Consider the following 15408-nt stretch of genomic DNA (forward strand, 5'->3'; position numbering starts at 1 on the left):
TGCCCATAACCAACCCACCCTGAAGAAATTAATGAAAATCCATTGTATGGCTGACTTCCTGGCTGCTGGTAAAGGAGTTAAGGAGAGAGGGGTTCCATACTTTCATGTTGCGCCTCGGTTCTCCTAGGCTGGGGCCGTAACAGTGTAAACTCGGTTCTCCTAGGCTGGGGCCGTAACAGTGTAGACTCGGTTCTCCTAGGCTGGGGCCGTAACAGTGTAGACTCGGTTCTCCTAGGCTGGGGCCGTAACTGTGTAGACTCGGTTCTCCTGGGCCGTAACAGTGTAGACTCGGTTCTCCTATAGGCTGGGCCGTAACAGTGTAGACTCGGTTCTCCTATAGGCTGGGCCGTAACAGTGTAGACTCGGTTCTCCTATAGGCTGGGCCGTAACAGTGTAGACTCGGTTCTCCAAGGCTGGGGCCGTAACAGTGCAGACTCCAACTCAGGAATCCTGCATCGCTGCACTGTTGTTGCTGCACTGTTGGCTCCGCTTTCACATTGCAGTGTGTCTTCTCATTAGACATTAGACTCAGTCGACACAGACTAGACTCTACTGGATGTCGGTGGCGCGCCTCTCTCCCCTCCTAGCTGAGCCTTGGGCTGGCTCACTGTGTCAGTTTAGAGTTTACCATTTCCATGGGTGCCTGTGCCTGACAAAGTGCCCTGCCAGCCTGCTATAATCTGACCTTGTCTGTGATCCACAGGACTAGAGAGGTCCATACTTGCATGGTGGTCCAATCAAGTGCCATTCGTAGCATTTTTGTGTAGACGCCATCGATGGCCTTTTCCTGCTGTACAGTTAGCGTCCATGTCTCAGCCCCGTACAGCAGTAATGACTCCACTGTAGCCACGAACAGGCACCTCTTGAGGTCATCTCCAGATTTCTACACTCTCCTCATTCCATGCAAGGCATTACAGGCAAGTGACTTTATAAAAAGAGAACACCATATAACTTTACTGGGCAAACCCTGAAATCAGTTGCAAATGTAATGGTGAGAAGTCGCTACAAGCCTGGTTGACGATATATAAATGTCTTTATATGGAAGTACGTGCGTCAATTGAACTGTTTTAACTTCTCCCAGATGGAGCTGTGTGTTAGTGCTCAGCAGCTGTCTTCCTGCCCATCTGACTGGAGGGATATAGCTTGTGAAGTTGTGATCATTAAAAAAAAGTGTGTGTGCGTGCGTGCGTGCGTGCGTGTGTGTGTGTGTGTACACGTGTGTGAGAGAGAGAGAGAGCTAAACACATGCTCTGGATGTGTGTACAGTACACATGCATGTACAGTAGTGCTCTGCTTGTCTGTGGGATCGCCTGCAGGAACATTTCATTATGTCCAACACTCTGACGTCAATGCAGTTATGAATAGTCCAAATTACAATGCCTTGTTAAAGGGGCGTGTGAGGTTTTAAACGGGTGTATGCAGTATAATTATTTTAGGCATTTGGTGGGCTACTTCAGTTCAGAATAAAAGTCTTCTGCTATACCACTCGGTCTAAAATGTAATAGCACTCATATTTGTTTAATTAACTATCATTGGCATCCATATTTTGGTGAAAGAAAAATACCAAAATAATTCATGGTGCTTGGTGCTTTACAGGAGGTAATTGTTGCTACTGTTGCTTTCCATGACTGCACTAAATGCACTAATTGTGCCCAGGTCTCGTGACATCACTATGACATCATCAGGGATGATCACTCAAAATTCCCATACATGTGGAAAGCCCCCATATATTGTGCCCAGGTCTCGTGACATCACTATGACATCATCAGGGATGATCATTAAAAATTCCCATACATGGGGAAAGCCCCCATATATTGTGCCCAGGTCTTGTGACATCACTATGACATCATCAGGGATGATCACTCAAAATTCCCATACAAGGGGAAAGCCCCCATATATTGTGCCCAGGTCTTGTGACATCACTATGACATCATCAGGGATGATAGTAAATCAGGGATCATATCATAGTAACTGCAACCTGCTGTCGCAATTAAGCCCATATGGAGATCCCTGATGTCATCAATATTAGTATATGGATATGTCAGAAGAACCTGTTCTGACATTCCATATGTTGATCCTTCCCCATCCTCTCTTCGATGTCTCCCTTTTGACTGATACCTGTCTATTTAAACTCTAGACGGGCCTGCCCCAAAGTTATTAGTGCAGACACGCCCGGCAGCCGGCGAAAACTAGAGTTCTCAACAGGCCCGAATCATACCCTGTACACTCAAGACACTGCCAGAGCTGCCACCCTTAGATCTCCATATATGTAGCTGACCTGTTCTGACATTCCATATGTTGATCTGACCTCATCAAACCCTGTACACTCAAGACGCGCTCCATATATGGCCAGTGCAGGGCGAGGTCGCTTCTTCTTTTCAAGTCAAGTCATACAACCTCAAATGACTCCATATTAGTATTAGTATTATGCGAAGGATGATACAGTAGCTGCTTTCCTCACCGTTAATGCACTTGCACAATCTACAGTTAATATAAAACTCCACGACACTATTCAACCGGAAGTACTGTGATGCAAAATACATCACTTCCTTAATAAGTAGCATCCGTTACCGTTAGACGGTGACGTTTACCTACAAACGGCCAAAATACTCGCACGCACGCTCATGCACGCACGTGTGCGGTCTTTATGTGCATTATGGATCATAATGTGCAAAAAATGCGATATTCGGCGCTTGATTAGATCTTAGATTGACTGGCAGCAGTGGCCGAACGGATAGCGGCGCGGTCTAGATACCGGAAGGTTCCCAGTTCGAATCAGCCGTCCGACACGTTAAAATTACCACCGCTGAAATGCCCTTGAACAAGGCATCAACCACTACGATGAAATGTGTTCTATGAGCAGGGCCTGGCTGGAAACAAGTTCTTGAGCTTAGCCCAGATACCCTGGGTAAATATAGATTTAATTTAATTTCATTTCATTTCACTTAGTTATCATAAAAAAATCGGATCGGTCCGGTTCAAAGTGATGTCAACATCCGGTAGGTTTTGGGACTACTATTGCAAATACGGCTGGCACTGGGCAAGGACCCCATCGTGTGGCCATTTTTGGTACGGCACTTAAGGAGTTTATAACAAAACAAAACGCTATTACTTTTTTGCAGTACTGTGGCTTTCTACTGGACGGGCAACATGATGCTGCCCCTGGGTCCGATGTGCCTGCATTAACCTCGTAAATTAAACCAGCAAGTCAGTCTCATGACAGATATGTGTCTATTTTTATCACCCCCAAGCCAATTAGACGACGGCGAATGAGAGTGCTGAGAAACTCCACTAATGATTACAGCGTTTCAGCTGGTCCCCGCTGTCCTTCCTATAGTGAAGAGCAGGCGGCCGTGGCTGGTAGGACCTCTGTGGCCTGGTCCAAGTTGCAACCAGCGGGCCAGACGACCAACAACAAAGATACACCCTCCAGCAGTTATACTTCTGTAGCACAATCACCTGTGTTGTAAAATGGCAAATGGTGCATAGTGCCTTTATTCAAAACGCTTTACAATGTGTATTACATTCACCCATTCGCACACACATTAAAGGCTGCGGGGGAAACCATGCAAGGCACCAACCTGCTCATCGGGAGAAGGTTGGGGTTCAGTGTCTTGCTCAAGGGCTCTTCGACACACCTGCAGGGAAACCAGGGATTGAACCGGGAATCTTCTGATTCCCAAACAGCCATCCTACCTCCTGAGCCACTGCTGCCATATCTGGTGCAACTAGGTGGGAATTAGGATGGGGCATTGTAGGTGTTTATCAAGTGACATAAGCTTACAAAGTGTAAGATCAGAGCAGGTGGCAAGAATGATTCGGTTACAGAGTAATCAGCGTCACCTGTACCTCCCAGATCAAGGCCCAGCCCAGGGAACCTCAGCACAGATGTTAGAAATATGGTGAAGATGTGGAGCTGATGCTCAGGGCTATAGGAGGCCCTGCGTAGCTGCCATCTCACACAAACCTTACTATTGGTACACAGCTGTCTAGCATGGTTGATAACTGTTAAGTAACTGCATGGGATAACTGGGTGGAGAGACAGTCTGGGCGTTGTACAATAAGTGAATAAAACATGGCTTGAGGCTAGTCAACTCATAAACAAGACATAAGAGACCCTCTCTTTAAACAATTTGTGTTTGGCCTCATTTCAACATGTCATCTTTGATACCCGAAGAAGGTCAAACGACCGAAAGCTTGCATTGAAACTCATGATACCTGCAAAATATTTGTTTTCACGCTAGATTTTATTCAGCTCCAGCACCTCATTTCACTGTTCAAGATGTCGTCTTTAGAAATTTGCAATCAGTGTGCAGTAAAGCAGCACCATAATGACCAGTCTTCAATTTTTATTTTAACTGTTGTCTCAACACTGTTATATCCTATCGACACGTATCGCTCCTTAAATTCAGAGGTGCAGTTTTCATATTCACTGATGTCACTCATATCCATGTATGCTATACTGCATGTTCCCCTCTTAACTCGATTAACTTGAGCCGATGTATTTGCATTTCATCACTATAAAGAGAGAGAGACAGAGTGTGCGCCAGACAGAGGGAGACAGGGACACCGAGAATTGGGTTTTAAGAGAGTTCAATATCAGCACGACGGCTGGATCCTCTGCAGAGCGGTTGGCATGGCAACTGTGCCAGAGTGGATCACCAAGATTCATCCCCTCTGCTCTCCTCTCAGGGGTAAAGCCTAAGTTATGCTTCGCCACACAATGGTGTTGTGCGTCGACAATAGCTGACCTACAAGCTCACAGCGTGTGGCGGATGTGAGGCATTGTGAACTTGTAGGTCTGCTATTTTCGGTAGGTCTGCTATTTATAGCCTACCGTCGTGCGACAAAGTAATCGGGCTGAACATTATGAACCGTCACATGCCACAACTGGATGTGCGCAAGCCACCTGCTTTTTAAACCACTCACATGCCAGCAACATCTCTCACAGCTGATCAAGACACACTCGCACACATGCACACACACAGGTATCTCACCATCTGGTTCTCATTGGGCCAAAATAATACCAGTCAACATCATGTCATCTCTTAGATTCCAGCTACACACAGATAACAGCTGTGTTAAGAATACTGCTCCTCTATCAATGATAGTATAGAAGGGTAGTTTTCCATCTGAATATAGCCTATGTCATTTACTTTACCAAGTAAATTACATCCCTGGGGAACAGTGAGCCACAGAATACATTTTATATAACTACAATTGATTTAATTGATGTAATGAATCAGACAGAGCTGAGCTGACAATAGCCGATGGAACACATAGATAGACCCAACCCCTCACCATCCAAAATCCCATACCACCCCCCCCCCCCCCCCCCCCCCCACCATCAACAGGAAAACCATGCCCCCTGGGTCATGGGATATAGATACTGCCCTATAAAAAAAGTGTGTGTGTGTGTGTGTGGGGGGGGGGGGGGGGGGGGGGGGGGGGGCAGCCTCGTGTTTGTGTTACCTTGTTGAGAACCAATCTGAGAACCCATCGTCAAAAAATAAAGGAAAAACACCACCCTCTTTCTCTTCAATGTGACGATTATCGACGGAGTCAGTCTGTCTCGAGAGACTGTCCTGTTGTAAACAAGTCTTAGTGCTTTATCATGGTTTCGTCCACAAAGTAACAGTTTTTGTATTGCTTTTGTTTGAAATGTACCCATTCTACATATTGTGAAATACACTTTTCAATCAATCAATCAATCAATCAATCAATCAATCAATGTTGTTTTGATACATTAATACTTTTCTGGTGGCAGTTTATCCTTGGGAACCATTTATTTTTGGTACACAGTTTTTACATTAAATGTTTTAAAAACAAAACAAAAAACAAGCGCATTCTTGAATGATCCAGAGGCATGGCTTTGACGTCAGTGGTGAATTGCTCTCTATCTGCATGGTGCTTATCCTCTCAACGATGACAGAGACTTTGACCTTCATTGATTGCTAAATATAACATGTTATTTGTGCAAAACATCTTCAGGTTATTGTTTTAGGGTATGCACTCACCAGCCACTTTATTACGTACGCCTCTGTACTGTTACTGTACTGTACTGTACATTGTGTTAACATACTGTACTGTACGTTAACACAATGCTTTTAGCATGCACAATGGTCAAGATGATCTGCTGCAGTTCAAACCGAGCATCAGAATGGGGAAGAAAGGTAATCAAAGTGACTTTGAACGTGACCTGAACTGTTGATACAAGGCAGGTTGGATCCATTATTTCATGTACGTTGTAGATGCCAAGGCTGCCATCATATCCGAATATTGCAGCAGAATGAAGACCCATCAGAGCAGGCAATGTTTGGTGTAAGGTAACTAAGTACATGTACTCAAGTACTGTCCTTGAGTACAATGTTGAAGATTGTTTTTTACTTTACTGGAGTTAGTGGAGTATAATATAGATTTAGATTATTTTTTACAAAACATACATTTAACACTTCAGTCGTATACTTACTTACCGGTATACTTATTTGATAGCCGATCTACAATCTCACAACACAAAGCGTTGCAAAGTGGCGCTTTGTGATGCTTTGAAAATAGCACATCTACAGACTCTGTAGATGTGCTATTTTCAAAGCATTTTTATACATTTGGAAACTTGTGAAATGGGATATTCTCCATAAGTACTTTTATTTCCATTACTTTGTAAATTTTTATGCAAATACTTTTTTACTTTTACTCGAGTACATTTTTAATACCGAATACTTTAGTATTTCAATTGTGGTAGGCCTATTGGTATTGCTTTTTTTTTCTCAAATAATTTGTCCTAAAGGACAACTTCACCACTTTTCAACCTATCTTCATATAATTGGTCCTCACTAATGTTCATGATAAAATACCACATTTTTTTCTCCACTCAGTCCGCATCCCACAGGAGGGCCGTGGGCAACATGCGAGTACTTCTTCCGCCACTGATTGTGTCTCAGTTTTTAGCTGACCCGTCTCAAGGTTCGATGGGTTGTGTGTGTTCAGATGCTCTTCTGCAAATATGCATACCTTGGTTGTAACGAGTGGTTATTTGAGTTACTGTTGCCTTTCAGCTCGAACCAGTCTGGCCATTCCCCTCTGACGTCCAGCTGCGGCATCTAAGGCATTTTCGTCCAAGAACTGCCGTTCACTAGAATGTTTTTTCTGACCATTCTCTGCAAACCTTAGAAATGGTTGTGTGTGTGAAGAAAGTCCCATATTAGATTAGCAGTTTTTGAGCTGTGCCTCCGCTCCATTAAGTAGCAATGTGTGTATGTATGTCTGTCCCTGGGTCTGTAGGTCCGAGCACGGAAAGCCTGCAACACAGGTCTGTAGGTCCGAGCACGGAAAGCCTGCAACACAGTAACTCTTGTCATTTCTCAACCGTTTCGGACGTGGGAAGGCAGGCCGGAACCGGGCCGCCCCCCTGGGCACGTTCCTGGGGGTCTGGATGTTCCGGGGCGGGGACCCCTCGGGGACCCCCACACGGTAACTCTGTCATTTATCGACGGTTTCGGACGCAGGGCGGCTTGCCGGAACCGGGCTGCTCGGCTGGGCGCGTTCCTGGGGGGGCTGGATGTTGCGGGGACACCCCGGGGACCCCCACATGGTACAGTTACACCGCTCACTTCACACAGGTGTGATTTTTTACATATTGGCAGAATGGGCACCAATACGCAATAACCATGCCACATCCAAAGTAACTTAAATTCCCTTTGTTCCCTATCTGATGCCTGGTTTGAACTGCAGCAGATTGTCTTGTAAATGTATTGATGTAATTGATTCGTTTAGAAATGTGTGATTTCTGCAAATGGGAATTGAGTACAACCACCAGCAGGGGTGCCACAGTTATCCTGTTCCCGAGATAACATGCTATGCAGTATCATCATCACATCAGTATAGCTGAGATGACAGCACTGACTCTGACTTACTTTATGCAGTGGAAGGCTGTGTGTGTAGTGTAGGTTATTGAGAATTCACATAAATCATATAAAATGCATTGCCTAGCTTGAGTTATATGGATAATATAATATAATATGGATTATAATGTACATTATAAAATCAAAACAGCATTTTTTTCTTCGTATGTCAGTGTCTGCTGTCATACCTACTGTTATGCAGGTACTGTCTGGTCCTGCTTAAGAGTTGTTGAACTGGATCTGCCAGTCACCGAGTAAACTACATGCCCCAGCAGCACCCCTTCCCCACCCTCCACACCCCCGAGAGCTAGCAGGCACAACAGCGACCTCACCAAACCTATCACCATGCATATCACAGCAGCACCGTCGGCTACACTAAACGGCTACAATTATAGAGTGCCTTTGACCCGATTCATCTGAAAACTCTGCTTGCTTTGGTGAAAGAAGAGGACAGAAGAAGAAGCAGAAGCGTGTGTAAAAGGTACAGTAGCTAGCAGTTGAGCCACCAGTCACATATGGCACATGTGAAGTGAAGTAGTGAACAACTTGTAAAGTTTTGTAAAGTGCACTGCAAGTCTGCAAGCGAAATAGCGAATCAAGTTTCAGAAAGATATCTTCGTTGCGCAGCAACAGTATCGTATATCAAAATATTATGGTTTGTCGAGTTGGAAATGACACTGCTGCCTGCATGTTGGTATTAACAAAATGCTGAGGGCGTGGCCGTGGGCAAGTTGTTTGATTTTGATTTGATTTAGCACAATATAAAAACATTACAAAAAAGAAATACGCAAATACAAAAAGGGAATTGTTTATTTTATTTTGTATGTGTAGCCTTAGCCTTTATGGATCCACCAAAATAATTGGGAACTGAGTCAAACTAAATGTAATGCCTCAACGCCTACATCTTAAAGGGAAGCTTTTTTTTCCAAAAACATATATGTTAATGACGTTTAGAAGTTATAGAACACATTCCTGGTACTTTGTGTGTAATATGTGATTTTAGATTTTAGCAGTGAGCCCAGTGTCTCTACTTCCTGGACTACATCTAGGAAAAATAAAGAGGAATGTGCACGGAGGTGTGGCCAGGTCTCCTGTGGGAGGTTTGCACATGTGCAGTGTAAACAGGAACTGCGATGCTGGAGTGTTCCAGCCATAGAGTATAAAGAAGGATAGAGACTGAACTGGCGCGAAGCTCCGCCCCCCCGCTATTCATGTCAGTGGAAGTTGCTCAGTGGCGTTTTGAAGCACCCGGAAGGACCGCCTCAGAACGTCTACTTCCGCATTTGACCACCAAATCTTGGTGGTCAAATGCGGAAGTGCAACCGAGTGCTCAATGTTAAAGCCCAGCTGCACGGGGTTTCCTCGTCATGAATCCACGGGTCCGCCTGCAGTCCTTCCTCTTACCACTAGGGCCCAGTGCTTCAACGTTGGACCGCCTCACTGGCCCCTTGGTTCCAGCAGAGGTGCTAGATAGAAAGCTCAAACCTTGTGATGTAAATAATGAGATCCAGAACAGTTGAGAATTAAACAGCAGTCACCCTTCCCTTTTCAAATGTTTTATATCCACTGTTCCACAGCACTAGCTGCAATTTGCAACTCTAGATTTTTTTATAATGGGATGAATCTAGAGTTGCAATACCCTCCATTGACTCCCTACTCATCCAAATTGCGTTTGCGATCTGCTTGTATTAAACAACGTTAAACTCACCAACATTGCAGCTCTAGAGTTGCAAATTGCGGCTACCACAGCATTTGAATGAACAGTATCCATGTTCCTTTGTCATTTCACAAAAATAAAAGTTTAACACATGTACTACAATCAAAGCAAGCATCAAAAGAACATGGAAAATCCACAAAAGAAAAATATACAAAAAACATTTAGTAATTTAATTGTCCTTTGTCTTTCAGTCTGTTATACATTTTTTCCACACATTTATGAAATTTATATACTTTTTAAAATAAAACCAATATCAACATTGTACTATTCTCTTTTTTTGATATCCTTCAGTTCAGGGTCAGAAACTCTCATGCACCTCTAGCACCTCTGCTGGAACACTCCATCATCGCAGTTTCTGTTTACACTGAGCATGTGCAAACCTCACGCAGGAGACCGGGCCATGTCCCCGTGCACATTCCTCTTTAATGTTCCTAGGACTACATGTTGTCTCAGTAAGACAGCCCCCCCCCTATCCACAAGGAGGAGCAGTGCACCAAAGCATTATGGGAATTGTAGCCCAGGAAGGAAGTGAGCCCAGTGTCGACTGCGCGCGATTATGAATCCCACCATGTTCTGGGATAGACCCACCTTACCATGTGTCTGATTGGCATAGTTTTTTTGAGGTTAGGGTTAGGTTTAGGCACAGTTGCAAAAACGAGAACTGTCAATAACAGCGACTACTGGCCAATCACAGCGGGGCTTTCCCTATAACTGCGAAGGGATCCATAATAACGTGTCGATGACATCAGAGACACTGGGCTCACTGCTAAAATCTAAAATAAAATATCTAAAACATAGACCCCCAGGAAAGTGTTCTAAATCTTCTAAACGTCATTAACATATATTCTTTTGCAAAAAGGGTGAAGTGTCCCTTTAAGGCTACAATTCCAAGAAGTGCTTGTCGGGGTGTTTGTCCCCAGTTCAAATATGATTATTTTGGAGGGCCGTGGCCTGAAAAAGTTGAGAACCAGTATTCGTCTAAGGTAGCTATTACAACATTTGATCTCACAAAAAAGAACTATCTTTGGCCAAGAGGAACACCTACATTGGAATAGGCTCTGTGCATGGCTGTAGGCCTATTCCCCTTTTCAGAAGGTGGCATTCCTGTTTCCTGTTCCTAGTCGATCGTATAGCTTGATTTGATTCTTCAAGTGCTCCAAACGTCCCTCTCCGGAGCAACATTAATAACTTCATTCTGGGGCATCCCGAGGAGTTCCCAGACGATTTTGGAGATATAATCCCTCCATCTCATCCTTGATTTCCCGGGGGTCTCCTTCCAGTGGGACGTGCATCGAGGACCTCCCTAGGGTGGTTTGGGCATCCTTACCAGATGCCCAAACCACTGGCACCTCATTTCGGCCGCTTGTATTCGCGACCTTATTCTTTCGGTCATGACGCACACTTCATGACCATAGAGTAGGAACCAAGATTGCTCGGTAGACAGAGAGCTTTGATTTGAACTATTCCCAGTTAAAATCTGCTGGAAACAGGAATGTCACGATTGCCACCTACTGCAAAAGAGTCATGCACAGAGCTTAATGACCTTGTTAGCACTATGAACTCAGTCACCTCATCTTGTACATTCTGTGCATTTTTGGAATTGTCTTATCGTAATACTGACTTTACGCTGGTATGTTATCCTGCTGAGAGAAAGGACTTAGAATTTGAATTATCTAAATTAAATATATTTTCCTATAGTTGTTTTGTATTTTGTTTATGATTTTGTAAAGCGACTTAGTTTGAGTATTTAGAAAAACAGTATGGTATTAATAATAATGTATAGTAATAATGTGTAATGTGTATAATAATTAGTAAGAAGAAAAAAACAAAACGTATTGTACCCAGCCTTTATTTTCTTCTTTCTAATTATTTGATCGGCCCAAAACATTGTATTTATTGTCATGATTTACCACAACTCGAGTTGGCTTTGTCCGTGGCGTAAACGTCTTTAAATAAATACTTTTTGAAAAGCCAATGGGGAAAATGAATGGAGAATTATTTCCTGGGCCACTCATCGTTCTGAAAGGGGGCGGGACTGCGGCGCTCTATTTCTCAAGGATACTGAACTCTAAATAAGAGCTGAACCATCAAGCCCACATCTAGCTCTATGTATAATAGAGCTAGATGCTAGAATAATTACACACAATTGTGCAATTATTTAAAAGTGAAATATAATCCCTTTAATGTTTATCATTTCGTGACTCAACCTGTTGTTGCCGTTGTGAAGATGGTTCTTAACACTGAGAAGAATAAAAGTGCTGCAGTGCTGTTGTTATAATTTCGGAGAAATCTTTTTTTTTTTACTAAAAAAGGCCTTCCAATTGAAAGTGGTTAAATCTGGACACACAGGCTACATAATTGCTGATACTGATGATGTCAAAAAGTGGCCAGACTGATATATCACTCAGGCTCTAATTATTACATAACCAAGATCCAGAGAGGGAAATGGAATATTGCAGTTGATTGCAGGGAGGCCGGGTGGAGGGGAAGATAATGGAAGTAAAAGACAGGGACTGGAGTGAAGCATGTCTTCTGACAATCTTAGTGCTGAGTAGTTGTGTCTTGTACACATACACCACAGAAAAACAACTCACTGTTTGGGAAAATTACTGAGCTGTTTAATTATTAACACGGTCACCCAGGGTGTGATTATGTAAGTATGGTGTTGGGCGTTGAATTGAAACATCTGCCATTAGCAGATTTCAATTGATACAGTGACGCTACAGTATTGGGGGGGGGGGGCACTTTAGTTGAAGTTTAAAGATAATACCAAAGCACTTCACACATTAAAATGTATACATATACAACTCTTGTTTTGCCGGTGTCTGGTTGGGGAGGGAGGTATTTAGCCTAAATAGTTTTCAGTCGGCCTAGGCCTGTTGAGACTTGCTGATGTCAGTAGGACAGGGGCTCAAAGCCAACTTAGCCAAGGTTATCATTATTGTGAACTAAGTCTTCTTTTACCGGTAGGAACTAGAAAGAACAGGGGTAACTTTTATTTGATGAGAGGCTAGATATTGTGAGTGCCCTTGAGCAAGCTCCCAGAGGTGTATATGTTCAACTGTCACAGTTGTCTCCCCAGCCCAGACTGTTTGTGTAAATAAGAAAGTGTTCCCTGAGGGACTCACCATGGATTTTTCATGGGGGGAATCCCCCCCCCCCCTTCTGTGGGAGGGAGGTATCAACCTGACAGTCAGCTAGCCTCAAATAGATTGAATATACTCACAATAATTATCCAATGTTGGGTGAATGAGTCATCTGGCCCTGTAAGCATTTCTTTCCTTGAAAATCTGTTATTTTCAGTCAGCGACACTGCATTTTAGTGAAGATTCATGAGTAAGCTGCTGTCAGATGATTTCCTTTTGAATTGGTCAGTCACGTTGGTCAGTCAGAATGTCAGGTGTGTGTTTAGTTTGAAGTGTCTAATTTGCAAGCTCACTGAATGTCAGGCTTGGGATGTTCTGTGATTACATCGTGGGTGCTTGAGCGTCATATAGACACTGCTGCCGAGTTGCCCTGTGCTCATATAAGGCAGAGCTGAGAATCTTTCCGGAAGTGCATTTGTTAGAGGGATATGGGTGAGCTGTTCACCAGCAGTGTGTGGGTGAGCTGAGGATTACTCTGAGGAAATAGGAGAACATATGCTTATTTGACACTGGAGTTTGTTTGAAGCAAGTGAGCGATTGATTTATACTTGGAGGCACATTGTGTCCCACAACAAAGTATAAATCAGGGGGTAAGAGAGCTGAGTTGTGACAAATCATGACAACAAACACAATTTTTGGGCCGAACAAAGAATTAGAAAGAAGAAAAAAACACTTTTTTGTTGTTTTTCTTCTTTGTAATTATTTGTTTGGTCCAAAATATTGTGTTTATTGTCATGATTTATCACGACTCGAGTTGGTTTTGTCCGCGGCGTAACCGTCTTTAAATAAATACTTTTTGAAATGTCTGGGAAAAATGCATTGGGAATCATTTCCTTGGGCCTGGCGTCGTCATGGAAGGGGGCGGGACTGCGACGCTCTATAGCCTAGATATTTGTTTGGATTGGATTGATTCTCTAGCAGTGCAGGTCCCCTTTTAGTATCTTCGATTCCCAGTAGGAGACTTTTTTTATGCAAAAATCTTTAGGGCTGGGTGTTAACGGCCAAATTCTCTAGGCCAAATATCTCGATCGATATTGTGAGTTTGTGACATCAATTATCCATTTTATACATTTTTGAACATTTTAGAAATGTGTGAAAATAGCAGGTCTACATGCTCACAACACATCGAGACTGACGTGACATACTGTATCAGCTTAGTTGTACTATAAATAAGAGTTAAGACATTTTTGAAAATCTTTGCATATAATGACATACCCAAATAGGGACATCAGGGTTAATGTGGTTGTAGTGCCCAAGTCCTATACTTTAGGTGCTACTGGTTACCAACAGTCAAGGATCAAGTTTAGACATGTGCTTTAAAAGACTGATGTCCACATTGGTCTAGTAACTAGACCATTGTGGACATCAGTTCAATATATGTTGAACTCAGAGACCATTGTGTTGAACTAGACTCTAGTTCAACACAATGGTCTCTGAGTTCAACATATATTTATTAATATTTTAAAGTCCTATACTTCAACTTCTCATAGATAATAAAATAAAGAAATCTTTGTTTGCCTTGTGTGGTAAATCAGACTGCTTCTAGCTATAACACGTACTGTACCTACACTAAAGTAATGCATTGTTTTCAGCTGTGACCAGATGCTCTGTAGCTCCCTCTGTCACTCAGTCGGTTGGTCTGCCAAACTTTGTGTGAATGCAATGAACGCATGGATTCATGTACGTGGTCGCAGCTACTGTTAATTCACGCTTGTTCTCATTAGCTATCCCTCTCTGGCCATTCTCTCTCCAATGCTGTACAGTACAAGATGAATGCAGCTTAAAATGTATTGCACTCCTGAGTCCTACTTTATTTTAGGATGTGTTATGCGTCACTGGGAGGCCCTGACGGCTCCATCACAGCATATGCATAACCTATATTAGCAACGTGTGTGTGTGTGTGTGTGTGTGTGTGTGTGTGTGTGTGTGTGTGTGTGTGTGTGTGTGTGTGTGTGTGTGTGTGTGTGTGTGTGTGTGTGTGTGTGTGTGTGTGTGTGTGTGTGTGTGTGTGTGTGTGTGTGTGTGTGTGTGTGTGTGTGTGTGTGTGTGTGTGTGTGTGTGTGTGTGTGTGTGTGTGTGTGTGTGTGTGTGTGGTGCTGAAAATAGCAGATCTACAAGCATTGGGAATCTGTAGATACATTTTTTGGTGGTGCTAGCCCCTCCTATGCACAGCTTTGTGTGTTTGTAGCACAGAATGTGATGATTTGATTGGCTGAGCATTGAATGTAATAATAAGAGCGCACCCCCTTCACACAAGTGTGATGTTTATATTCTATCGTGGTGCTAAGATTGACATCTAAAGTTTGCAGGTGTGGCCTGTTTTGAACAAAATGCTTCAAATCATGAACGCAGCATCCGATTGCTGTGAAACTTTTTGCCCTTTATAGCGCCACCAGGAGACATATTTTTGCAAAATAACAAACGCATATTACCCCTACACATTTTGTCCAAACATCACAAACGTTCCTAACCTGGTGGAGACCTGTGCCCGCCCCTGAGGAGTGCTTTTTCTAGTTTAATTTGATTCTGTAATTTCAGCCTAGCTCCAAGCCAAGCGGGAGTGGTCTAATTAGGCTAGTCTAGAAATGTTTATAGATGCTGATAGTATAGCAAGTTGGGCTGTGTCTATTTGGGCTCTGTGTGG

At 43.3% G+C, this 15408-nt stretch overlaps 1 protein-coding gene across 5 annotated transcripts in view; it reads left to right on the plus strand.

Annotated features, from left to right (window-relative positions):
* The first annotated feature begins 8114 nt into the window (after positions 1 to 8114).
* Positions 8115 to 15408, plus strand: part of sgip1a (SH3GL interacting endocytic adaptor 1a) — a 93921-nt gene continuing 86627 nt past the window's right edge. For 2 of the 5 annotated variants that reach the window (XM_079505862.1, XM_079505864.1), the window contains exon 1: positions 8118 to 8382. The gene's annotated coding sequence lies outside the window, so the exon portion shown is untranslated. Of the gene's footprint in view, positions 8383 to 15408 lie in introns of all 5 variants that reach the window. The other 3 variants (XM_079505861.1, XM_079505863.1, XM_079505865.1) reach the window with 3 other exon arrangements.

This window comes from Electrona antarctica, assembly GCF_951216825.1.
Source record: "Electrona antarctica genome assembly, chromosome: 7".
NCBI classification, from domain to species: domain Eukaryota; kingdom Metazoa; phylum Chordata; class Actinopteri; order Myctophiformes; family Myctophidae; genus Electrona; species Electrona antarctica.